General features: G+C 43.9%; 1 protein-coding gene across 1 annotated transcript in view; it reads left to right on the top strand.

The window, feature by feature from the left end:
• The first annotated feature begins 6,475 nt into the window (after positions 1 to 6,475).
• The window catches only part of flrt2 (fibronectin leucine rich transmembrane protein 2), a 40,208-nt gene continuing 21,279 nt past the window's right edge, over positions 6,476 to 25,404 (top strand). The window contains exon 1 of the mRNA XM_080790319.1: positions 6,476 to 6,632. The gene's annotated coding sequence lies outside the window, so the exon portion shown is untranslated. The remainder of the gene's footprint in view (positions 6,633 to 25,404) is intronic.

Raw genomic sequence — 25,404 nt, 5'->3', positions numbered from 1 at the left:
AACGTCTCTAACGTTTCTAAGAACAGCGGGTTGGGATAAAAAAAAAAAAAAAGAGTTTGTGGGTTTTGGGAATTTCCTTTGATGTGTGAGGAGGACTGTTTGTTCCTCGTAGCTGGATTAGTGATAGCGAATTAGTTTGTCCAAAATAAATAAATAAAAACCTTTATTGGTGTTCATAAATCTGCAGGAACAGGTTTTTTTGTTCTCATTCCAGTCATAAACTCTTTAAAAGGAGAGAAAGAATATTCTTTTTTGTATCAATTCTTTAATGAGTTTTTTTTCTTTCTTTCGCGTGATGACGAGGCACAGAGCTTGTTTATGACTTCACAGCATAGCGAAATACCAAAGAGAAAGCCAGCAAATCTTTCAAAGCACACTGTTGCTGTTGCTTCAAGAGGCGAGTTTGGGGGGGGGAAAAAAGAAAAAGAAAAAAGAAAACAAGCAAGCTCCAATTACAAATATGCTAATGAACCGTAAAAAACACAGAGATGTTATCATTAGACACCCAAAAAAAAGATATTTTCCTGTTTATGTAGTGTGGAATTCCCCCCCGAGAGCCGCAGAGAGGTCACGGGCCAGGCCGAGTGTGTGCAGGCCAAGTGCGCGAAGGCGTGTAACACTAACTCATATAGCCATTCATTTGGCTAAAACGGATCCGATGAATCACCTGAGAATTGTGAACCCTCAAGAACAAGTTCAGCCTGTCACTGTGTGGCATCCGATCACCAAGGTGAAAAACATTGACTCCATTGACGCGGTGTAACAGAGTATCTAAAAAAAAAGAAGAAGGAGAAAGTCTAAGGTTGACACAAAATGAACCACACACACACACACACACACACACACACACACTTTCCTTGTACATTCGTAAGGTGTACCTGGCGTGTCAGACCTCCACGTACCCGCGGTGCTTGTCTACTCAAAATTCCAGCAGCGGCAACGTTCGCCAAAAAACACAAGAACAAGCTGTTCGCTATCATCCGTCCCCATGGGAACGGGGGCTGTTGAGGGTGTGCCCGCTCCGACGCTCATCTGCACAAACATCGTGCGAGTCTGCACTCCCTGACGAGAACACAGTATGCCTGCCTCCCCCCCCCCCCCCACGGCTCAACCCCCTAAATTCTCTCCTTCTCCCATAACGGCGGGGGCTTCACGGAGCCCTGCTATCAGTACTATAGCGATTAGCCGGCCCCGCTTGTGAGAAGTGCCACAAGGAGTGTGGGGTGGGGTGGGAGGGGGGATTCCTGAGACGTGGGGGCCCGCAGTGCTCATGCACACACTTCCTCTCCCTAATGGAGACCACACATTTACCCAGGGGCCCGCCCGGAGGACCGGCGGAGCCCCAGTTCAAAGCACAGAGACGTGAAAAAGGGGAAGGGTGAAGACGTAAACAACACAAAATGTGCCTGGTGCGAAAAATAAACAAACAAAACGGGACCAGCCTGGCCTGCCCTTCTTGTATAGCGTTACAATCTGCGATGGGGAAGAAGGGGGCGGACGCAGGCTTGATCATGCATCTCTAAAGGAGACGCTTTGTTCCATTCGCTTTTCGTTGGTTTCTTTTTTTCCTTTCCCTTCTCTCTCACTAATTGGCTCGTGTTCTAGAGCTAGCCGTCAGGAGGAATTAGCACCTTTGCTCACTCGTCCACTGTTTCTCCACAGGTGGCAGGAGTACAGTATAATTGTTTACACACTGCTGTATGGAAATCGTCCCCGGAGGACATATTGTACTGTACAGTCGCATAAAAATAGGCCTCAGTCAGAGGGACACACACACACACACACAGTACTGCGATTTAGCATAAAAAAAACCAAGCTCTGACGTATGCAGTGCAGATAATGGTTAACCACTTTTGCTTAGCCGTTTTCAAAAATAGCAGACCTACAAAACTCAAGAGCACTATAGGGAGCGGCGGCGATCCAATGCGTAAGATTGTAGATGCTTTTTTGACGGAAAAAAAACACAGTGTATATATCAGAAAAAATGTGACTGCAGTTTGAAAGTACCAGTTAAATGATCGAGGCCACAAGGTGGAGGAAAGAAAATGCTTTCTCCATTGTTATCAACTAGAATTTCGTGCGCGCTACGCGCGCACTCATCCCAGAGCGACTTTGCCACGCACTATGGGAAGAAATAAATGGCGGGAGTTGACTCCACATGTAGTAACGAATGGGTTATTGGAAATGTACCATTGTTTTGTCCTGAATATTTCCACAGCCTAAGTACTAAAGGATTGTGACTGTGGGACAGACATACAGTCTGACATACAATAGGCTACACGTGTGCACAGTGAATAAACAATGACCTATATGCCCAGAGTTCTTAAATTAACATAGTTGGATTTTAACAGAAAGACAATGCCATAAATCAGTCAAAGTAAGTGACAGACTCAACAGTAGCACACAGCATGCAAGGCAGCGATGCATGCATGCAAACATGTTTGTCCAGCTGAGATTTAGTGTCTCCATCTCTCTGTGGAAGAGGTTGCACATGACCTGTACGGCCACACTGAGGCGCTCCAACACAAACACAGACACAAAACAACACCACGCTGTTTGTCCAGTTGACCCAAATCAACACCAATACCTAGCCTGTTTGTCCAAAACACAGTATCTGCTGGCCACGTGTCTACTTCGCCACAACCTAATGTTAGTAACAAATGTAGGGGAGAGCCGCCAAGGTTGTAACGCTTCACGGTTGTAACATGGACGTTATATCTTGATTGGTCAACGCCACCATGACGCCATCGCGTCAGTATGTGTACAGCAACGTACTCTACGTGGCCAGGAGTTTGAAGTTTGAAGTGTTTACCTTCAAAATGCGTCTAATTTTACACCTGGAGTATATGTGTGGTACAATTTTTGTCTTTGGTGTTGGTGAATAAAAATCCACATGGATGTGTTCATGCTTATGTTCTTCATTAGTTTGCATCGTGTTTAGACGGAATTCACGTTCATTCTGGTCTGTAAGCAACTGCAAAGAAAACTTGCAAAAGCGGGTCATTTGTAACATGTGTTACAAATGGTCCGCTTCCATTCAATGCCATTATATGTAATATTTACATATTTGACATATTGGCCAATATTATATGTTCTGAAATGGTATTGTATCGTGTAGTGTATTTTGAAATTAGTTTAGGGTTGTATAACGTTGTACAACTCAATCAATCAAACGTTTGTTTAATCAATGTATTGCCCCATTGAAAAAAAAGAAATGGCCAAACTGGTACTGGTACACCCGATACTATTTAATATTTCCCTTATGTTTGATACATTTTCTTATCACATCCATGGTATAAAAACAATGCTAAGGAGTTGCTTCAATGAAATGTAATTGCTTTAAGCTGAGAACGATATGTTTAATGGTGTTTTTTAGCGTTGTTACATTTATCATGCATGCCGTTACAATTGATCCGATATGCGCAGCAAATGTAACACTGAAACAGCGTCCACGTTCGGTTGAATAACTCCCGACCTGTTTTATCAAAAAAATAACTTGAAGTGGTTTATGGTAGCTGACATGTGTAGGTCCGTTGCCTGAAAATATTACATGTGTAGCTAAACGGATCTCTGAGTAAAAGAATGAAACGTGCAAAATGTTACATCCTTGGCGGCTCTCCCCTATTAGTTTACTCACAGCACAGCACCGTCACTCCTGTCAGTTATTTCGTCCTAATAACTTGAAGTGGTTTATGGTAGCTGACATGTGTAGGTCCGTTGCCTGGAAATATTACATGTGTAGCTAAAGGGATCTCTGAGTAAAAAAATGGAACGTGCAAAATATGTTCTAAAATTGTATTGTATTGTGTAGTGTATTCTAAAATTAGTTTAGGGTTGTATAACGTTGTACAACTCAATCAATCAAACGTTTGTTTAATCAATGTATTGCCCCATTGAAAAAAAAGAAATGGCCAAACTGGTAGGCTACACCCGATCCTATTTAATATTTCCCTTATGTTTGATACATTATCTTATCACATCCATGGTATGAAAACAATGCTAAGGAGTTGCTTCAATGAAATGTAATAGCTTTAAGGTGAAAACGATATGTTTAATGGTGTTTTTTAGCGTTGTTACATTTATCATGCATGCCGTTACAATTATTCCGATATGCGCAGCAAATGTAACACTGAAACAGCGTCCACGTTCGGTTTAATAACTCCCGAGCTGTTGTGTGTATTGCGTGGTGAAAAGGCCGTGTGTTTGTGTTGTAAACAACTCATGTTATGTCTGCGCACACTGTATGTTGCTATGGCTGCTGACGTTAGCATGTGTGCTATCAGGCAAAAGCTGAGATAGATATGCAACTACTACTGGGGAAAATGCCATACAAAACACAACAGCTAATTTCGGAATGTTATTGTGACCTATTGAGCACAATCAGACCATCATGATTTGCTTGCTGGACCTATAATTAATTTATTAGCATTAAATGTCCACTCGCCCATCCAAAAGAAAAGCAAGATGGCTGCGACAGATTGTGAGCGCGACGGACTACGGAGGCCAGGAGGAGCAGAGCTGGTGACGTAAGAGGCAGGCAGTGTTGCCAGGTTTGCGAATTGTAAGCGAGTTGCAGTGTATGCAAGTAGCGTGGTTAAATTCCTTGTTTCTCGGCGTGTTGTGGCACCCGTTTATCTGCTGGCTCGATCGTGATTTTCATAAAAGTAATATTTGCAGAGTAAATAAGAAACTTGAACGGCTAAAAAATAGGCTATGTCAGTTCGGGGAGGGTGGCGAATTTATTTTGCATATAGAGATGTGTGGTAAAAGTGTGGTTCGGTCGGAGATAGAGCATGAAGAATGAGTATGGGTACACCTTTTCACTTGTATATAAGATGATGTAACAAACATGAAGGCCAATGAAAACACACAGTCTTCTCATCCCCCCCAAAGTTTACCATTTTGTTGAGAGAACAATAAAGTCATTTTAATTCACTGCACACATAATATGCTGTACACACACACATATATACATAATTGTATTGTGTACAGTTCATAAGTCGGAGCCCTATAGTCATTCCACTGCTGCACTTGGGACAGTAAAACATGTCGGCCTCATCTTAAGCCTTATTTTTCCCCAGAGGAAAAACCCCCCCGGTCTGTAAGTGAGCGATAAATCTGGCACCAAGAGGGTGTTTGCCTATGTCTGTGTGTTTGTGTGTGTGTGTGTGTGTGTGTGTGTGTGTGTGTGTGTGTTTGCCTATGTGTGTGTGTGTGTGTGTGTGTGTGTGTGTGTGTGTGTGTGTGTGTGTGTGTGTTTCTGTCTAGATGGTGTAAATGTACTCTAGTGTCCTCATGTCCGTAAAGCCTCCAGCGCCGTCAATTCTGCCCATGGCTTCTTTGCAGGATACGTGACCTCTAACCCCTATAACTCCTGTTTTGTTCTCGCCACTCCAGACTGCCTCCCCCCCCCCCCCCCCTCCTCCCCTCCCGCCACAAACCCCAAACACTCGCCCCCTCAAACTCCCTCAGATGACAGATAATACCCCTCTGCTACTCTCCACCCTCTGTTCTCTGAGACACACACACACACACACACTCCCAGGAGCCTTTGACCTGAGCAGCACCTCAGCCTCTGCCAGCAGGCTGCCCTCGCATTCCAGTAATGCCTAAGTTATATGTTCCCGCCGCGCGGCGGTGTCGCGCGCTTGATCTACAGCCGCAGATCTACAAGCTCACGACGAGTTGCGGATGCGGCGCGTTGTGATCTTGTAGATCCGCCGTTTTATCCGGAGGGGGTGATATATATACCGGCGTACGACCGAGTAGTAAATCCTCCGTAAGGCTAACCAAGCCCTTTGTAACCTGAGCCTGCAGTGAGCTCATCGGCAGCCACGGAATCAAGACTTAAATGATACCAAACCCCAAAGAGGAAAAAAAAAGGAAAGCTAACAAAAGAAAAGAAAAGATAAAGAGAGAAGAGAGAGGGGGGAGAAAAAGAGAGAGTGAGTGAGAAAAAGAAGAAAGAAAGGGGGTGAGGAGGAGGCAATTGCTGGCATGGGACAGGTCTGGAACTGGTTCTGAGTGTGTGTGTGTGTGTGTGTGTGTGTGTGTGTGTGTGTGTGTGTGTGTGTGTGTGTGTGTGTGTTGCATTGCCGGGGCTCCTCAGGGGTTAAGTTACACTCTGAGAAAGAGAGGAGGAAGAGGAAAGGAAAGGAGAAACTGCTGGCGTCTTTGAATTCTCTCCGCTCTGTCTGTCTGTCTGTCTGTCTGTCTGTCTGTCTCTGTCCGTCTGTCCCTCTCTCTCTCTCTCTCTCCCCCTGTCCGTCTGTGTCTGCTGAAGGGTTGTCTGTCTGTCTGTCTGTCTGTCTGTCTGTCTGTCTGTCTCTCCCTCTCTCTCTCTCTCCCCCTGTCCGTCTGTGTCTGCTGAAGGGTTGTCTGTCTGTCTGTCTGTCTGTCTCTCCCTCTGTGCTGAAAGGCTGACTGGTGGCTGTAGTTTCCTCCGGACACACTCCGGCAGCCCGCTACGTTCGCCCCTCCGCCCCCCCCTGCTTTCAAGTTAACGAGTCCCGCTCGCCCCGTTCTCTTGGTCTGGGTTCGTCGTCAGGGAATGTGTGTGTGGAGCGCCGAGAGGTCGCCCTCTCTCTCTCTTCTTCTCTGACACGGGGATGACCACCGGCTGCCCAAACACGGTAAGGCTTCTGCTTTTAATGAGTGCCCTTAATGTGTGCGCGTGCGCGTGCTTGTGCGTGCACGTGTGTGTGCGCATGTGTTTGTATGTGTGTCAGCGTGTGTGTGTCAGTGTGTGTGTGTCTGTCTGTTTTGGGAAGTGTCGGCGAGTGCAAAGAGAGCCTGGCTCTGGCTCACACACACACACACACACACACACACACACACACAACACACACACACAGCTGCGCTCCCACAGTGAAACCCTCCGTGTTCATTTAACTCAGAGCGAGTACAAAAATGGAAGCGGGTTAAATTAACACTGATGATTATTATACTGTGCACTTCATATATCCTATCCCCTAATGTCACCTCTCAGGATCATTGTAATTCAAGTCTCAGACTTTTAACTTGTGCCATTAAGACACTAACTATACTTACAACGCACTTATACAACGCAATTATAATTAAGTCAATCAGAATCTCTCTCTGTCAAAAGCCCTGCATTGTTAAGGAGGACTCCCGCAGAAAACGAAATCAGTTGGGAATTTATTTTGTTTTGAGACTAACTTGTGCAGCCATGAGACAAATTGAGTCTTTAAAGTGCCATCAGAAGTTCCATACGGATGTATTATTTACAACTGATGCAGTTCTTTCCAGTACATATTTTACACTGTTGTCTTCCTGACCACTTACACTTTTTTCCAACGTTTAAGTGACAAATTCCCCCGAGGCAAAGTTACAGCCTTTTTAAACGGTCGCATTCTAAAAAGGCACTTATAAGAAAAGATTAAGCACTGTGGGTGTTGCTGTTTTATAAAGGCATTTTTCTCTCTTCTTTCTGCTATTTTACACAGACAAAAATGTAGTGCAAGGTTTAAAACTAAAAAGTTATGTTGAAGTAATTTCAACCATTTGTGACTGTTAATCAATCATTCTTATTTATGAAATGGAAAACAAGTTAAGTCAACCCTTTAGCCCCCATACTTTCTGTGAACCTCAAATTAATCCAACAGGTGTGAACTGTACTTCTACTAGACAGTAAATGCCTCATGGCTCCTGTGAATAAATTAAGTCACTCTCAACATAAACAATGGAAAAGGCAGTGCTGTTTAGTATTATTATTAATATTACACGCTCATATATCCTACGCACTTTTCCCACGTAGCTATATCCATAGGCTATTTATATTTTTTGTTGTTATTTTACAATTACTTTTTTTCCAGTTCCCTGAGACTTAGCCTGCCAATTAGTCACTGGATTGAACTTCAATGGAGTAGTCATTATGATAAATTAATGTACTTAATGCTACATTACTGTACAGTGTTGTTGGCCTGTAATGTGTAACCTGAAATGCAATCACATAAATTCACTTTTATCCTTCCACTGATCTTAACATTTTGTAAACTTCCTACGGCAGCTATGGTTTTGTACAAGGACTGAGTGAGAGCACAGGCCCTGCACCTAAAATAACATGACAAATGTGACACATTATAGGAACACCTTTGTGTCTGTGCGGCAGGGGGAAACACTCAAGTTCAAGCCCACTATTGTTTCAAAAGAACATTCTTTTTTTGAATATGGATGCTCGGCATTAACTCATCAACTTACATTTTTTGCCCGGAAATTTCTGGGATTTTTGGGGATACATTTTTGAACAATGTATTGTCGCTGAGAATAATATGTTGGCTCTGGCACACACAGGATTTCCATGTGGATTTTATCATGGCTCCTTGGAAATTAATAAATCCCTTGGGTAACATAACTCTACTTCAATCAGCGGTATTAGAATGCATTCGATATAGCTCCACAAGCGGCGCACATGAAAACGATTCCTTTATAAAACATCTGAAATATCTAAATTCCCTTCTTTTAAATGATCGAACCGGTGTATCCGCTTACTTCCTGATTTAGAGGGGTTGCACTGGAATCGATTTGGGGGCACTGACGGGTTAGTGAATCAAATCAAACCAAGTCCAACCCTGCATGCAGTCCCAGAGTCAGATGACCAGCAGCCAAAACGAAGGCATGAATCAGACGTTGTTTGGTGCTGGATGTGGCCTGGAGGCAGAGCTCAGACATGCAGGGGAGAGGAGAGGGGGAGCAGAGGGGAGGAAGATGGCCGGGTCAGTAACGGAGGAGGCTAAAGAAGGGGGTTGGAGACAGAGAGAAAGAAAGGTATAGAGACAGGGGGAAGAAAGAAATCAACATAGAAGAAAAATATATATAAATTAAAGAGAAGAAAGAGGGGGTGAAAGTTGAGACAGAATGGGCAAGGGAAAGACAAAAGCAGCAGAGAGAGAGAGAGAGAGAGAGAGAGAGAGAGAGAGAGAGAGAGAGAGAGAGAGAGAGAGAGAGAGACCAGATAGACTGTTGCTTTCTGGCCAACTGAGAGATCCAGTACAGGGAGAAGCTTGTTACTTTGAAACACAGAACCCACATCGCCTCTCCCTCCCCTGGGCATGGGGCTTGGGAGGAGATGTGCTCCCCTGGATGAAAGAAAAACACAGCCAAATACCAGAGGATAATGTGATTATAGGCAAAGAGGAGAATGAGGGTTAATTGAAGCTAAGTGTCCATAAAAAAAAGAAAGATACTATATATACATCTGTGACTCAGCTTTCAGTCCACACTCTGCAGACAGGGCCTGGATTCTTATTACCACCACTCAAATAAACACACATCTCTGTAATTCGCGAGGAATGTTGTGAATGTGTGTTTTCCAAAAAGGTATAATACCTGGGCATGGCATGCCGAATCAAATCCTTGAATTACAGTAATATGTGCAGTGCAGGTTTCTTTCCACCAAATTGAAAAAGAAGCACAATGTCCATTGTGATAGACTCAGTTAGCGATAGAACAGATTTTCTATGTCTGGTGCGCACAGTCGGACAGATGCTAGCGCAGTCTTCCATGACAAAGTCCATTGCCTTAGATTTCATGAAACACTCATAATCTCCCACGGCTGCTCTGGTGGCTCCAGTCTGGAGAGTTGGATCCGTTTACTGACATGCAGTCAACATTGCTTACAGTGCACCCCGTAAAGCCTTTCGATAAGTTTGTAAAGCATGTGGGAATGGTCTTTCTGGAGGAGACGAGAACACGCAGCTGCTCGGGATATAAATGAAACTAAGATAAGATAAAAGATGATCAAGCTGTCTGTGGTCCCCTCGCACTGAGCTCATCTCTTAATGACGGAATGAAAGTGTCCACCAACCGCCTTTAATTGTTTATACTTTACTGATTTATACTCGACACGTTTTTCAAATATTTTTCATTCTCGAGACAAGTACTTCACAATCAATGTGAAAGGTAATTTGACTACGGAGGGACACTAATGATTTCCTCAAAAATAATAATCACTGTCCATCAGACAACACCTTTGAATATCATTTACAGCAAAGTACTAAGGTAAAATCACAGCTCCGATTGCCAAAGTAACATATTGTTCTCAAAGAGACCTGCAATTTAAGCCACTTAGGGATGAGAAGCCCTATAAACATTCAAAGTATCCACTTAAGACTGGCTTGTCTCTCTCCCCCCCCCCCCCCCCCCCCCCCCAAGCTCATGTGTGGAGAGGTTCAGGGACTACAACACTGCAAGAAATTAACAAGCTCGGTGCAAATGTAAATCCAAAAATTGCATTAATAGATTCTTGGTCAAATTATAGTTGCACCAGTTATTGAGGATTATTAGGTTAGGGTACAAATAATAAAAACACAAATGGGAACAAAAGTTCATAGTTTATTTTTAATTTTATGAAGCAACCAAAACTTTTAGAGAGACAGGAAAACAATCACCCAGGGTGATATAACCTAATCCCCATATCATATCGAATCGATCCGAATTGAATTAAATCGGTAATAAAATGAGAACGCTATAGCTCGCTCCATTGTCATTTCTTACAGCGTAATGCACTACGTAGACTAGAGGTTGAGACACTCATTTTATGGTCTGTGAGCAGGGTGGACATGCAATTGTTGTTTGTTTTGGAGCCTGGTGAAGGCAGCTAAAAAGCAATGTGGAGTGCTTGGCCACGCGGGCAATGCCAGCATAGCTGCACTCCTCCACTTTACCCGCCAACCACACTCCACACAAGACTTTTACCATGCACTGATGCATTCTGCAAGCTTTACTTTTCCCTCTGTCTGGCTCTGTCTCTCTGTCTGTCTGTCTGTCTGTCTGTCTGTCTGTCTGTCTGTCTGTCTGTCTGTCTGTCTCACCTTAATTCTAGGACTGCAAACAATTGATTATTTTCGAATAATTGAGAATACAGTTATATATATTTTTAAATATATCAACGATTCAATGTAAATGTAATTGACTAAATTCTTAAGCCCTATCTATACATCCGTCATACAACAGTATCACACAAAAATAGCAAAACAAAAAGCTGTTGTACAAGCTCCCAACACACAGTGTGAGCTTGTAGAGCTGCTAAAATTTTTTTTTTATGAATGTGAAAGAAAAAAAGCCAAATTTAAATTCCTGCCAAAACCAATTATGTAAACCGATTTGTAGATATATATATATCTGTTATACTGAATCAAATTGAATATTTCACTTAACCGTTTCATTCTCATTCTCACTCCGTCTCTCTCTCTCTCTCTCACGGTGTTCATATCTCCCTTCTGGGCCAGATAATGAAATATCAGCTGGTATTTATGTAGTTGCAACACCCAGGCTCATTGGAGCTCTGGGGTTCAGTTCCGTGATGTGGGTTCTCAGCATAAATCAACAGCCTCCAGTCCAAAGAAAACACACACACAAAAGTAGTCAATATGCGAGTACTTCCTGTTAGCTGTCAAATTATGGCCTTTTCCTTTGCCCGGACACACACTTGCACGAAAGCATAAAACCTTGACGAAATGCTAGCCTAGACATAAATAAGTTAGTGAGTAAGTAAGTAAGTAGATCAATACATTAAATTAATTAATCAATAATTAAGTACTAGACAAAAAAATAAACTATAGATATGACATGTAGTTAATGCTATAGGTTCAATGTCGTATGACCTTTCTGGTCGCTAATGCTGCTCTTATTCCAATAAATAGATGATTAATGGGGCTGGTGAATAATTGAGTGTGTCATTAGTCTCTGAACATGGCCATGTGTGTCCGGTTCCCTGGCTTCACTGCCTACGTCCTCTTGTTTCAGCTGACTGCGTTCACATTGCACAAGCACACTGACAGCTCCCATGGTTTGACAGCACTCAAAAGGTGTGCATGTGTACGTGTGTGTGTGTCATATCATTATCTTAATAATACATTCTGTATATTATTATCATCACACATGTATTGTACATGTATACATGCATGTTTGGCCATTTCTCTCCGATTCATATTGTTGCTGTGAGGCAGAAAGCATTTTATCTCCATAGTTCAACATTTATTTCTTTCCCCCGTAAATTCATGCCCTACTACTTCATCATACAAGGGTGTCGCACAAAAATCGTGAAAATAGCAGATCTGCAAGCTCTCAAAGCATCGTAATATGGCACGTTGTAAGCTTGTAGGTCAGAAAATGTCACTATTTTATATTCCTTTTTTCTTTTCTTTTTCAAATAATAAATAGTGTTTGGAAATACATGTACAACATTTCTGCCCAACAGCGACCATTATTAGTTTTCTGTACGGGTGCTCTCCAGCTTTAACCCATTCTGACCGGGCACCCATTTTGGTGTTGGCATCATGTTATGCTTTAGCTATTTAAAAATAGCAGATCTACAAGCTCATATCGCGCCACCGAGTGGCGCGATACGAGCTTGTAGGTCTGCTATTTTTGAAAAATTCGAAGAACGACTGACATTTTTAGAATCTGATCTCAGGTCAGAATGGGTTAATCAGACCAGTGTGTGTCCCAGTGGAAACCTCGTATGAATCTGATCTCAGGTCAGAATGGGTTAACATTGTGTACATATCATCCAATACTCTGTCTTTCTACTTTACACCTTGCTTGCTGAGTTAGCTCACGTAGTCAGCTGCTTGCAAAGTGTTGCGTTTCGTCCTCTGTACACGCCAGCTTCACAGCAAATGGCTCTGTAATTGTCAGGCCAGTGGAACAGCGTGCGTAGGCCCTGTGTGTGTGATCCATTCTTACATCCCCTCACCTCCCCTGTTCAGCCACGCAACTCTGAACTCCCACACTGTCGAACAGATCCAACTCGGCAGGTGGTGCAACCTCACACATTCAGTCTCATTTATTTATTTATTTATTTAGTTAGTTGTGGAAAAACAGTTCAATTGAATTCTACCATTTGGAATGGGATGATTTGATTTGTTTCAAATCTCTGTAAGACATCACCACTATTAAAAATATGCCAATGAATCAAATTACTATATTTCAGTTCATGCAATAATATCTCTCACTTGGCATATTATTATCCACAACTCCTTTTAAGAAAAACAAGATTTGTGTTGACTCATGATAGCCTCTAGCTTGCGTTCAGCATGAACACATTCCATTTTTAATATGACCTTCGTTCAGACCTGTGGCCTACAGCGACTAACGCACAGTCTCATCCCTACGAGTTACACTTCCATTTCAACTCCTGCTCACACTGTGGCTCTAAGGGGACCTACAACTCTCCATTCTATGCCTCTTCCTCTCCCATATTCCTCAACTTTTATTGCCAAATGCTTCATTGGACACACAACGGCGGATGGGAATGAGCAAATGAGGATATAGCTCGTAAATATGTGCATGTTTATAGTGCGTTTTCATTAGGGCAGATATACTATTAAACACAATTTAATAGGAACCACAATTAAACACTGTGAGAAACTGGCCATCTCCTCTCACTAACGTATTCAGTTAATACTGCCGTTTTCATGGAGCAGTTTGATGTTTGCTCAAGGGGCACATCGGAAATATTATGCACCGTTAGTCCTAGATCAATCAAACCAGCAGCCAATTTACTATGGATTGATGTTTTGGATTTAGGTTTTAGCAGATGTCATGCAGACCTGGGCCAAGTACCACTGCTAGCATAGAGCCCTGCTAGTCCCATCAACAAATAAGAAGAAATGTGTCCCCCCGCGCAAAGCAAAGCATTCTACACACTAGTTTGAGTTAGGGAATCGGAGACGGAACCAGGCAGCGTTATAATATCTCCAATAACATTGAAGAGGGGATGGGGCATCTGTTTGAGAACCCCACATCAAACGAGACAGCATGTCAGCGGAGGGTTATGCATATATTGTCCTTGTTCTTCCCCTCCAACGGCAATAAGCGGCCGAGCGCACAGAGAGAGAGAGAGAGCGTGAGGACAAGGGAGCAGACGGAGAGGAGAGGAGAGGCAGGAGGTATCGTTTTGATCGGGACGGCAACGTGGAGGAGGGAGACGGCCGCTCCACACATACAGGGACAACACATGAGGCAGATAAAGACCTGGGTAGACTCCATTGTTACGGTGGGGAGAGAGAGAGAGAGACCATGCACACATGCAAATCAATGACCTTATCAGGTATCCGTCCATTCCGTTCCATTTTGCTCTGTTCTTATATATATATATATATATGCCTTGTGGTCGTATAGCCAGAGATGTTGTTTTCTCGGTGGGGCATCTGGAGAAGATTAGGGCCCAACCTGACACTGCAGCCCCAGTGAAACATGACTCAGGGATGAATGGAGGCTTTTAGGCCAGTGTCTGTCTTCCCACACGTTGTTCTGCTATTCTTTATTTGTCCGTCACCCAATAAAACATGCACGCCGTTATCTGATACCGATACCCGCACGCTGACCGCGCGGTTCAAGGTCCTGCCAATCTCTCATTCTCTTTCTTCTGTCTCTTCAAACAATCCTTTTTTTGGTGCTATATATTCTCGCAAAGATATATTTATTTATATATATATAGGGAAATAAAATCAGGTCATATTGTCTGGAAAACACAAGCTGTTCATGCAGTCCCGAGCGATATTAGCAATCCTAAAGACACTGTAGACGCTGACCCATAATGCACTTTGAATCAATGGGACCGAATGGAATCCGTAAAACCAGCCAACGTCAAATATTCCTTTCTTGTAAAAGCAATGAACCACTTCTAACTGAGGTGAAATTGAGCAATGATGAGGGAGCATGATGGTGGCTGTGTGTGTGTGTGTGTGTGTGTGTGTGTGTGTGTGTGTGTGTGTGTGTCGGTGGGGGAGAGAGACCAAATTACCTGCAAAAGAACCCCATGCTTAGACCCCATACTTGTTTTGATACCGTCTGCATCACTGCGGGTTGGACTCTTATTAGATTCTGCCTGAGTGCCTGTGTTTCCACTTGTGGCTCAGACGCCACCCCATCGTCCCCCAAATCCCACCCACCCCCAGCGCCATCCCACCACAGCACCTCAGAGGCCTTTATCCAGTTACGACGTCTGGGCATACATAGCCCACCGGGGAGTCTGCATTCTGCTCCTCCGCCGAGGGGGCAACAGACGACTAATGCATGTCACCAATGCCACCTGCAGTTAAATAAAAGCGGTTCAGGCCACCACTCAGCTGGGCACTAATGCAGCAGGAAGGAGAGAGGGCCCAAAACAAACCCAGCAGCGGAACATCGGGTGTGTATTACTACACAGGCTGACCGAGGTCATCTAGACGGACGTACAGAATATATTATACACACTAGCTAGGACGTAGATCCGTCTCTCTCTCGGATAAAGCTGTAGTTCTGGCTGTGTAAGTAAGTGACCGTATTCACATGGTGGCCATTTTAGTCTTGTGTCCCGGCCAAGAGTGACGTGAGACCAAAATGGCGGCTGTCTGAATACGGTCAATTGCTTGGATATATACTTGAGTGTCTGCATTTGGAGCCAATTCTCTTTTCTCCCCCCAACCGGTTACTGTTGTGACTGAGGAGAAGCACTGTCGTGCATGCCGAGCAGGGGCGACACTGAGGCGCAAATACGGCTTTGCCGTCGCCAATTTGACAAGGACGTTCTGTTTCATTGAGGCTGTGTGTTCAAGTGTTCACATGGGCATACATGCGTGTTTGTGTATGCATTACATTCTGTGATTGTATATCGTTTCCATTTGCTCAGCTAGCTAGTCAGACCCACAATTAGTGAGCTCCCCCCCCCCCCCCTCCATCCCTGTTAAAGGGAAGGAAAAAAAAACACCACCCCACTGTTCTCTTCGCCTGAGTGTCCTCACACGAGAGAGGCTTCAATTTCAACCTCCTCAGCACATGGCCCCGGCAATTGCTTCCCACTGCAATTTATTATAGGCAAATTGAAAGATTCCAAGGTGTGAGTCAGTTTGTGTTGGCCCTAAAGATGGTAGCCGCTTACTTAACGTACACTATAGCCTGTCTCTTTTGCATGGCTGTTGCTCCAGCACGTCCCCCCCATCTGGGTTTGTAGGGGCTGCACTTTAATGTACTCTGTAACCATGTCCTTAGCACACAAAAAGAAAAAAAGGAGCGGGAATAAAATAGCTGTTGCCACTTTTCCAAAGCAAAGGGGAAGATGGCAGTGGGCCCATTAGTTGACCCCCTGCCGAGCCCTCTGGAGGCATATAGGCTTACCAGTGTCAAAGCAGAAGAATATGCACTGGGCAGCATCAAAGCACGGCCGCTAAGGCAGCTGATAGCTTGTGGCGACATTGTGCCGCGGGACGGAGCACTCTCCGCCATTATTACCGTGGATCCCTCACATCGCCTATTTATAATCAATTTTCCACTCCGAAAACCTGCTGTGTCTCTGTCTCCCACATGTTGTAGTCAGAGTAACAGGGGGAGAGAGAGAGAGAGAGAGAGAGAGAGCCAGAAGTAGAGATATGGATAGAGGGAGAGGGGGGAGTACAGTTGGTGAAAACCAAGTCCAAGAGTATTGCTAACACAGGAGAAATTGTACAGCAGGGACTGTTCACATAAATGGACCCAGACGTGTAAAAGTAACGGTGGTTTCAAGAGACTACTCTTAAAAAAGAACTCCGCCTCAGAAATAAAACCACCGAATTCCTACCGGATCAAAATTCAAAGTGGTCTTTTTTCTAAAAAAAGAAAAAAAAAGAAAAAGAATGAAAGAAAGTAAGAAATTAAGCAGCACATTCGTGTAAAACCGCATCGTTATTTGCAACTAAACCGCCTCATTTATATACAATCACAAGCCTGTGAACTCTTACACAGCATTCGAGTCTGTCAGTATCACTGTCAGTCAACCGTTCACGACGCCATATGTAGATTTCTTATTATGTCTCATACATATATACACAGATCAAACAGAATGGATTATTATTTCCCCAGACAAAACTATGTCAACCGTTGCGTCTCGAGACGCAACATAATATAAACACAACTAACAATGCAATAAAAGTCTTAAACAGTCGAATACTCAAACTGAACACTAAAAAACTGCGTGGTGTCGGCACGGCTATGTGCATGCCGGTTCCCACGTCTTACAGCATGTCTGTTTGGGGTTTGTTTTTAGCGTTGCTGTATTTATATAACGTGCTCCATTGTGCAATTTGTTTTGCCTTAGATACTGTAAATGTCAAAGGAGGCATAATGTGACGGGAAGAATGCAGATAAAACACGCACATCCTGGAATGCCACATGTAAGGCAGAGTTATACGTGTCTGTCTGGGTGTGTGTGTGTGTGTGTGTGTGTGTGTGTGTGTGTGTGTGTGTGTGCACGCCTGAACGGGCAGGTGTGTGACTGTGTACAGTAGCTCCCTTCCTGAAAGGATATGATGTAGCTTTCTTGATGGAGGTGATGAACTCATGTTGCAGTGACAATGACAAATGTGTGTGTGTGTGTGTGTGTGTGTGTGTATGTATATGTGTATGTGTATGTGTATGTGTATGTGTATGTGTATGTGTGTGTGTGTGTGTGTGTGTGTGTGTGTGTGTGTGTGTGTGTGTGTGTGTGTGTGTGTGTATTGCTGCATGCCTGTGTGTGTGTGTGTTATACCTTGACTTTGACACCGATATGGTAGAGAAAGAGGAGGCGCTGCGTGGGCCCATTACCCTGACAGGGAAATATGACTGAACACGGGGACAATGGGGGTCAAGTGCTCTCCTCTTTCTCTCCCCCTAATACCCAATACTCATTCAGGGACACAAGGAGGACTTCCAAACCCTTTCTGATGGAATTTTACACTTAAAGTGCACTTAAAGGCTCCCCGACGGTGCAATTATGAGCCAAGAACTGTATTCAGCCGTTTTGGGCATGTAATGTAGGTTTTTCCAAAAAATAATTTTCCAAAGTTAGCTAAAATGCTTGTAGATTTGCCCTTTTCACTATAAGTGTCACAGGACAAAGTATAGGGCTTAAGTGGCTAATGGAACAGTGACTCCTCAGGACTCTCCCTAGGCTTGAACACGTGTTTTGTTATTCAAAGATGACTTACCCTTTCACTACTAGAATTCCACTTGGCTGGACAGGCCATCAATCATTCCTGGTGACAGGCATCTCACAATTCCTGATTTTCAGCAGGGAAACTTTCTTTCTTATTTGCTTTAGAGTAACAACACCTCTCGAAACTGTTATATTTCCAAAGCAAACTCTCGGACGAGAAAATAATGTCATGTCCATCAAAGTAAAGCAGCAAAAACAGTGTGTTGGCTAAGGTTGGAACCTGAAAAAACATCTGAACAATTTTATGTTCCTTTTGTTTCCCCAACTTTCTACTTCCTCTTCCTATGACATCACAAGCTAATGCCATTTGATTTAAAGGGACCATGGCCCAATTAATGACAGAGGTTTGTAATGAAACAATCACTTTACGGACAATGATTTTCAAATAGATGGTTTAAAACCCATTTTGGGGCGGGAACCCCTTTTGGTGTTTTGCATTGTGTTATGCTTTAGCCGTTGAAAAATAGCAGATCTACAAGCTCATAGCGCGGCACTATAAACTTGTAGGTTCTGCTATTTATTTTTAATCGCGCGCAAATCTTTGAATATATATTCTTTCAGAGCGAACGTTTTTAACTAAAATCTTTGCTTCTGGAAGGTCCGGCCAATTTCATATATTTTTATGGGTCCTTGACATGAAAATGTTTGAGAACAACTGACGTAGAAACATATAGGTTTTCAGAAAACTGTCAGGATTTAGAAGACATTTTGTAGAATCGAGCTCAGGTCTAAATGGGTTGATGGAAGCTCAGTTAAATACTGTGTCTCAATGGCAATGTTTTTTGTGGATATTTTTTACAGTTTAAAACTGAGTATATTGAGAAGATAATTATGTACAGGCCTACTGTTCAGAATGACAGAGAGCTTATTAGAGTTTTTTCTTTCCTTCATCTTGAGAGTTTTTTGGAGTCCTCTGCTCTCAGTCTCTACCGAGAAATACTGGATATTTTAAAGATAAACTTGACATTTCCCCGGCGCTGAAATGGATATAAGGCTTATGGGGCTTTATTTTGCAATGCACTAAAAGTATTAAACCCCCAGACAAACGGCGACTGCGCTGTTACGTTTGGAAGCCTCCAATGTGAGATCTTTATTACTTTTACTTTTCTGAAAAACAATTAGGACGTTTTGGGGGTTACAAAATACTGAACAAACAAACCACTAATTTCACAATTACAAGTGATCATTAATTTTTGACACGGTACATTTCAGCACTCATTATTCATGCATTACATTTGCATGAAACAAGATAATACTCGGTAGAGTAGATCAACCACAAATGTTTTTTTCTCCATTCTCTATGTCTCTCTCTCTCTCTCCATTACATTTTAATGGTTTCATTGCCTAATATTCCACAGAAATGAAAACTATATCCATATCATGAATTGTCCCTCACGTCGGCATACAAACACTGATAATATCCTAGGAGGTGTGAGATTCAAGATACTTGGCTGATATTCAGAATTGGAGAGAGAGAGAGAGAGAGAGAGAGAGAGAGAGAGAGAGAGAGAGGGAGAGAGAGACTCAGCATGTGGTAGCAGTAGCACGCATGCACACACACACACAGTCGCACCCCCCTTCCTCCACACACACACAAACACCCCCCCCCCCACACACCCCACGCTCTGCCCGCGTCCAGAATTATGGGACTGGTTGTTGAGTACTTGCGGTGAGTTGGAAGGTCCTTGGCGAGGGGCCTTGGGGCTCCCATCGGAACACAATCCTGGGAGCAAAGTCATTAGAAATCTCTCATTCTCGCACCGCTGTGTAAAATGGCCCAGTGGCCTCCATTTGAACGAGAGCCCCGAGAAACCATCGCCTTCCTTCCTTCCGCCAGGCAGGCAGGAATTGGATGGCATAAAGACTGAGGGGTGGGGCAGTTAAAGTTATGTGTTTGTATTTATTGACTCAGAGCTACACAGAGATCAGTAAACTGTTTCAGGGGGAAATGAAGTTTCTCTGGCCTGTTTTTCTCATAAGCACTGCAGGCATTAGGGAGAGTGACGAGTTGAATTTATACCTTAAATGGCTGGAGAGAAAAAGCCCTATTGGAAATGTACTTAAGCTTACGTTGCCTCAAGCTTCATGGACCCCCCCCCCCCCCCCTCTTCTCTTATTTGGTGGTACTTAACGTAACTTGGTAGCCGAGTACATTTTGTCCCCAGTTCAACTCCAGTAGAAAACAATGCCTAGTACACTTTCTCACAAATTTGAGATTGGCAACGCCAACTTAATCATTCTAAATAATTGAGGCCGTTTTATTTTCATTCAGTGGCAGAAATGGTCTCTGGTGGTTTGATTTTTTTTTGTTTTCACAGTAGCCTATACCTAATGCAATGTTTTCTTTTCTCTGAAATACAAATACAACATTCAGTTTAAACGATTATTGTGAACACTCAACACATCTATCTATAAATGCACCAAGGCTCTGTCTGTGCGTCTGTACGCGTGTAATCCACGTAACTGGAGAACCGTTCGCCCCACCGACTTCAAATTCGGCACACTGTGCACCCGGTGTCGAGTCGGTCGGACACACAGTTGTCCAGAACCGCCCCAAACGGCCCCTGCCCCGGGGCTCTGAACAGGGCCCCTGCCCAGTGTCCATACATGGAGCTGGCCTGTTCTGACATCATTCTGACATCTGCATAGATAGACTCCATATTTGGGCATGCCTGACAAAGAACTGACATAATATCTGGGTGGGGCATGCATTTCCAACTTGCATCGTTCCAAGTAGGCCAGGGGCCAACGGGTATACTACTGTAGAGGCGTCAGCGGGCACGGCTCTAGTAATTAATCATCTCATAGCCAGACAACCAAATCAATTGCTGACTCAAATTTACTTTAGTGCTGCGTGTCCCTCAAGTAATCCCGTTAGTCTGTAAATATCCTTTAAATGAGCCAAAGTTTAACTAGAACGATTTGCAATGTATATCCCTCAAGCCAATCTTAGACTCCCCCACCACCCCAATATCCCTAGAGGCAGCCCCGCCACAGAATGGTGTTTTGAAATAAGAGCACGCTCTCCTGTAAGTAGCTTAAGTAAATTAAGATAGATGATAAACATTCTACCTTGTTTGCCCTCAAGGAAAACATTCAAGATTGAGAAATGTTTTGTTGATGTTAGGACATCACGTGCACTACTACTCCCGGGCAAGGACTGCGGGGGATGTTAGCATACAGTATTGTATTTACTAGCCCTTACCCGTTGTGAGATATTTGCCCCCCTCTTGTGGCCGTGGGGGGGTACTGCGCCCGATGCGTTTTTAATTCATTAATAAATCTTGCATCCTTTGGTATTCTTCTCCTGATAAACTACACGGTTTGCACACATCTCACCATGCACAACGGCGACAGGTAGCCTGTCCACACATGGACCGCTACTTTGCATTCATATTCATGTGATATTGACAGTACAATACCCATTTTTGCATTTTTTAATCCACTAATAAATTCATTATAAATCATTAATGTGTCAAATTGGAAAAAGGGCTCCATTAAGACCTCCATATAATTATGGTCCATGCCTGTGTGAAAAGTGGGAGTGATTGGGCCAGCCAATGTTGAGATAAAGCGCTGTCAGGGACATTCAGACAGACAGACAGACAGACATTCGCTGAATTTTAGTATGATATAGCCTCTGTACTTGTTGGAAGTAGGAACTTGAGTGTGAATTTAAATCTTAGTGTAAATTTAAATCTGAGTGTGTAAATATGCCCTTAAAATAACACACACACACACACACACACACACACACACACACACACACACACACACACACACACACACACACACACACACACACACACACACACACACACACACACACACACTATGTTGTCATAGTGAGTGTTTGCGTTTGTCATGCATATTTATGCATTAATGTGTGCATCCACGCTCTGAAGTACATGAGCGCTTGCCAAGTGTGCATACAGTAGTACAGTGCGGGCATCGTCTGGCTCTTGGCTGTGCGAGCCGGCCCGCGTGTGCACTGTGCACGTGTGCACTGTGCACGTGTGGTATTCCAAGCTAGAAAAACAAGGCTTTCGCTGACATGAGTGAAGGGTTCTAATTGTGGTGGAGGAGGAAGTATGAGAGAGCCAGGAGGAGGAGGAAGAGAGAGATACAGCGCGAGAGAGAGAGAGAGAGAGAGAGTTACCTGACACCGCTGTCTGTTAGTAATTAAAGGCTGTCCAAAAGCCTGTTCGTTTAGGTGAGCCGTGTTGAAAGATTATCATGACTGGGCCCAACGGGGGTATATAGCCTGGGCACTGGCATGTGTTCCCAAGACCTCACCTCATCCTCAGTGAGGAGATCAACGGCAGCCAAGAACAACATTCACCCTCTCCTATCATCTATTTGCTGATCGGCAATGATCACACTTTCCATTACTCATTTTGTGTTCCCCTGCCCCAGGTCAGCGCACGCACTAGTGTGTGTGTGTGTGTGTGTGTGTGTGTGCGTGTGTGTGTGTGTGTGTGTGTGTGTCTCATACACTTCCAGCATACCTCGTCTTGCATTATACTGTCTTTATCCTGCTATCACCTATGGGTACACAAACAAACACACACACCTGCATATCCACCCGGCATATCTCACTTGCATATCTTTTCTCTCTCTTTCATGTGCACTCATGTATGGACAGTTTGCACACATGCATGCAGTATGCACGAACACACACACATACGAGTGCGTGTGCAAAAACACACACTCGCGCACACACACACCTCGCCTGCATATCTTTTGTTTCTCGCTCATGTGCACTCATGCATACAGTTTGCACACATGCGTGTACACGCAACACACACACGCAACACACACACACACACACACACACACGCACACGCTTCTCCCAGTCTTTATAGAATCCCTCCCTGCTTAGGAGGTTCAATTTCCTCCAGCTAAGAATAATAACAGTGAATACCTGACAGCGTTACTAAAGTGCTGTGATGAACACCTTCCTGATGTCAGCACTACTCTAGCACCCCTGGGCAGAGATGTGCGTGCGTGCCTGCGCCTGCGCCTGCGTGCCTGCGTGTGTCTGCACGCCTGTGTGTGCGTGCATGTGCGCATCTCTATTTGTGTACACACACACACACACACACACACACACACACACACACACACACAAACAACGTTTTTCTGTTACTCAGTCTGCTGACGTTTGTGTGTACATTTGCGTGCGTACGTTGGTGTGTATGTTCCTGCACGCGCATGCGCACTTGCGCAGAGTGTGTACAGACAACATAAAGAACCCCATTGATAAGAACAAGTTCTTCTTGTTAACCTATCAGTGGAACTGGACCACAGCCAGCGTTCAGCGTCCACCGCTCCAGACATGCAGGGCGAGCGAGAGAGATAGATCAGCAATGGAACATGTGTTAATGCTCTCTCTCCCTCCAAGAGATACATTGAAGAGGACATTGAGCAATGTTTCGTCTTACATCTCTCTGGTGACTCCCTCCACTTCCTCCTTTCTCTCCAAAATGCTTCCATGTGCAGCCGGAGCATTCCAAGTTACCTTTCTGAAGCATTCCGAGTCGCTCCCTGAAGACACCCGACACCCAGGGGAAAGCAGATAGTCATGAGAAATACCTGCTAGCTCTAGTTGCCATAACAGTTTTGAATAACAGCAAGGGGATTTCTGCCATACCTCTCTGTTCTTCTCGCACATGTGTGTGTGTGTGTGTTGCCTACTTTTTCCCCCGTTCTCTTTCTTTCGGTCTTGTAATACAAATATTCTCCCCAGGGAAAAAGGGGTGACATGGTTGTTTTATGATGGCCATAATAATCACTGAGCGGGCTGCTGGCTGCATACAGTGACATCGTCTGTAAGCGGCGATTCTTGGACACGCCTTGTTGTCAAATAAAAGTGTCTGGTTGAAAGTCGCAGCGAGAACAAAGAGGTTCAGTGTGTGTGTGTGTGTGTGTGTGTGTGTGTGTGTGGTAACCACCTTTCAGAGGCCCAAGCTGTGAACCTACTGTTTCAACGTGTGTGCCTGTGTGTGTTTTGTGTGTCTCGACTATTTGTTTAACCATCGCCCGGCCTCCCATGGACTGTGGGGCCAATCGCCACACAAGAGTCCCGACAGCGGGAACTATCCCAGTAAATCTGCACCCGACCACACAATTAATCACAACAGTAAGCCGAACAAGTGGCTAGGCATGACAAATGTGTGTGGGTAAGGCACGCTGAGAACAGAAACATGGCATTTACTGCAAGCATTACACCCTCCGAGATTACATTTAATAAAAACCAGGGTGCCCACATTCAAACGCAAACACATTGTGCATAAGAACATATGGGCTGCAAAGTCAATAAATCAAAAAGGAAGGACTATCTTATGAACATCTGTTTTTATGGATAGATCACAAAATGTGGAGGCATACAAGACTGACAGGCATACACACGACCGCAATGACAGACAAGGGCTTAGTTTTACGGCATCTAAATATAACGCATCATCGTCTTCAAGCTGTTTTGATGTACAATTGGTTAGAACGTCTGCACGACTTGATTTACTAACATGTCCCTCAATACTGGATGTTAAGCGGAAATGCAAGAAATGCCATTTAAACGGCATGAATGCGCTTTTGAAAAAAAAACCCGGCTGGGACTATATTTTTCCAGATGTCTTTGAAATGGAGCCACAGCAATGTCACCACCAGAACATGTATTCCATTATTCAGATTGTTTCAAATGCTTTACCTCTTAAAGCAAATGTGGAGTGACAAATCCAAAAAAGGTTCACTCTTGCTTCAGTCAAAGCGGGGAGGTTCTTATAAATGGAATTGTCCCCATGGGCAAACCACATATACATGATATTTGTATCACGTCCAATAAATCTACCACATTAATTTCTAACCATACAATCAGAGGCTTCGCCAAGTAAGTGAATACACCCTGATCAGGCTGATGATAAGAGGGGACTATGAGAGCACTGTTTTTTCTGTGAGAGACAGTGTTCTCGTTAGTGGTCAAACAATTCGCTTCAGTTGAGAAGATTACCTTCTCAAGCAACCATCTAAAACATCCAGTATGCCAGGAACAGATTAACGCGATGACTGATGCTGCATGGCTCGAATTCCTCTAACGAAAAATGACAACTACTGTGTTTTTAACCACTTAAACCTATACTTTGTTGACCCGGCTCCCCCAGGGGTCTAATAGGCCACCTCTTTTTTTCCCTCTACACCAAATCTCTTTGCTTGGCTATTTTCGCCAAATGTTATCCAGTTATTGTCAAACGTTCGCCTATTATATGACGTGCCGTTGTGCCCAGAATAGGAATGCTACAGTTCATTCAACAATGCAGTGTTGACCCGACAACTGAGGAAACGGAGGATTGTGACGGGAGTATTTCCTGGTGATCTTTTAGCTAACTCACTCATGACTTCAGTCTCTAATATTATGTCCTGCCAGAGGTGACCACAAACTAATTTCAAGT

This window comes from Protomyctophum bolini, assembly GCF_963924005.1.
Source record: "Protomyctophum bolini genome assembly, chromosome: 19".
NCBI classification, from domain to species: domain Eukaryota; kingdom Metazoa; phylum Chordata; class Actinopteri; order Myctophiformes; family Myctophidae; genus Protomyctophum; species Protomyctophum bolini.
The sequence above is the reverse complement of the archived record's forward strand: the minus strand, read 5'-3'. Positions and strand labels throughout refer to the sequence as shown.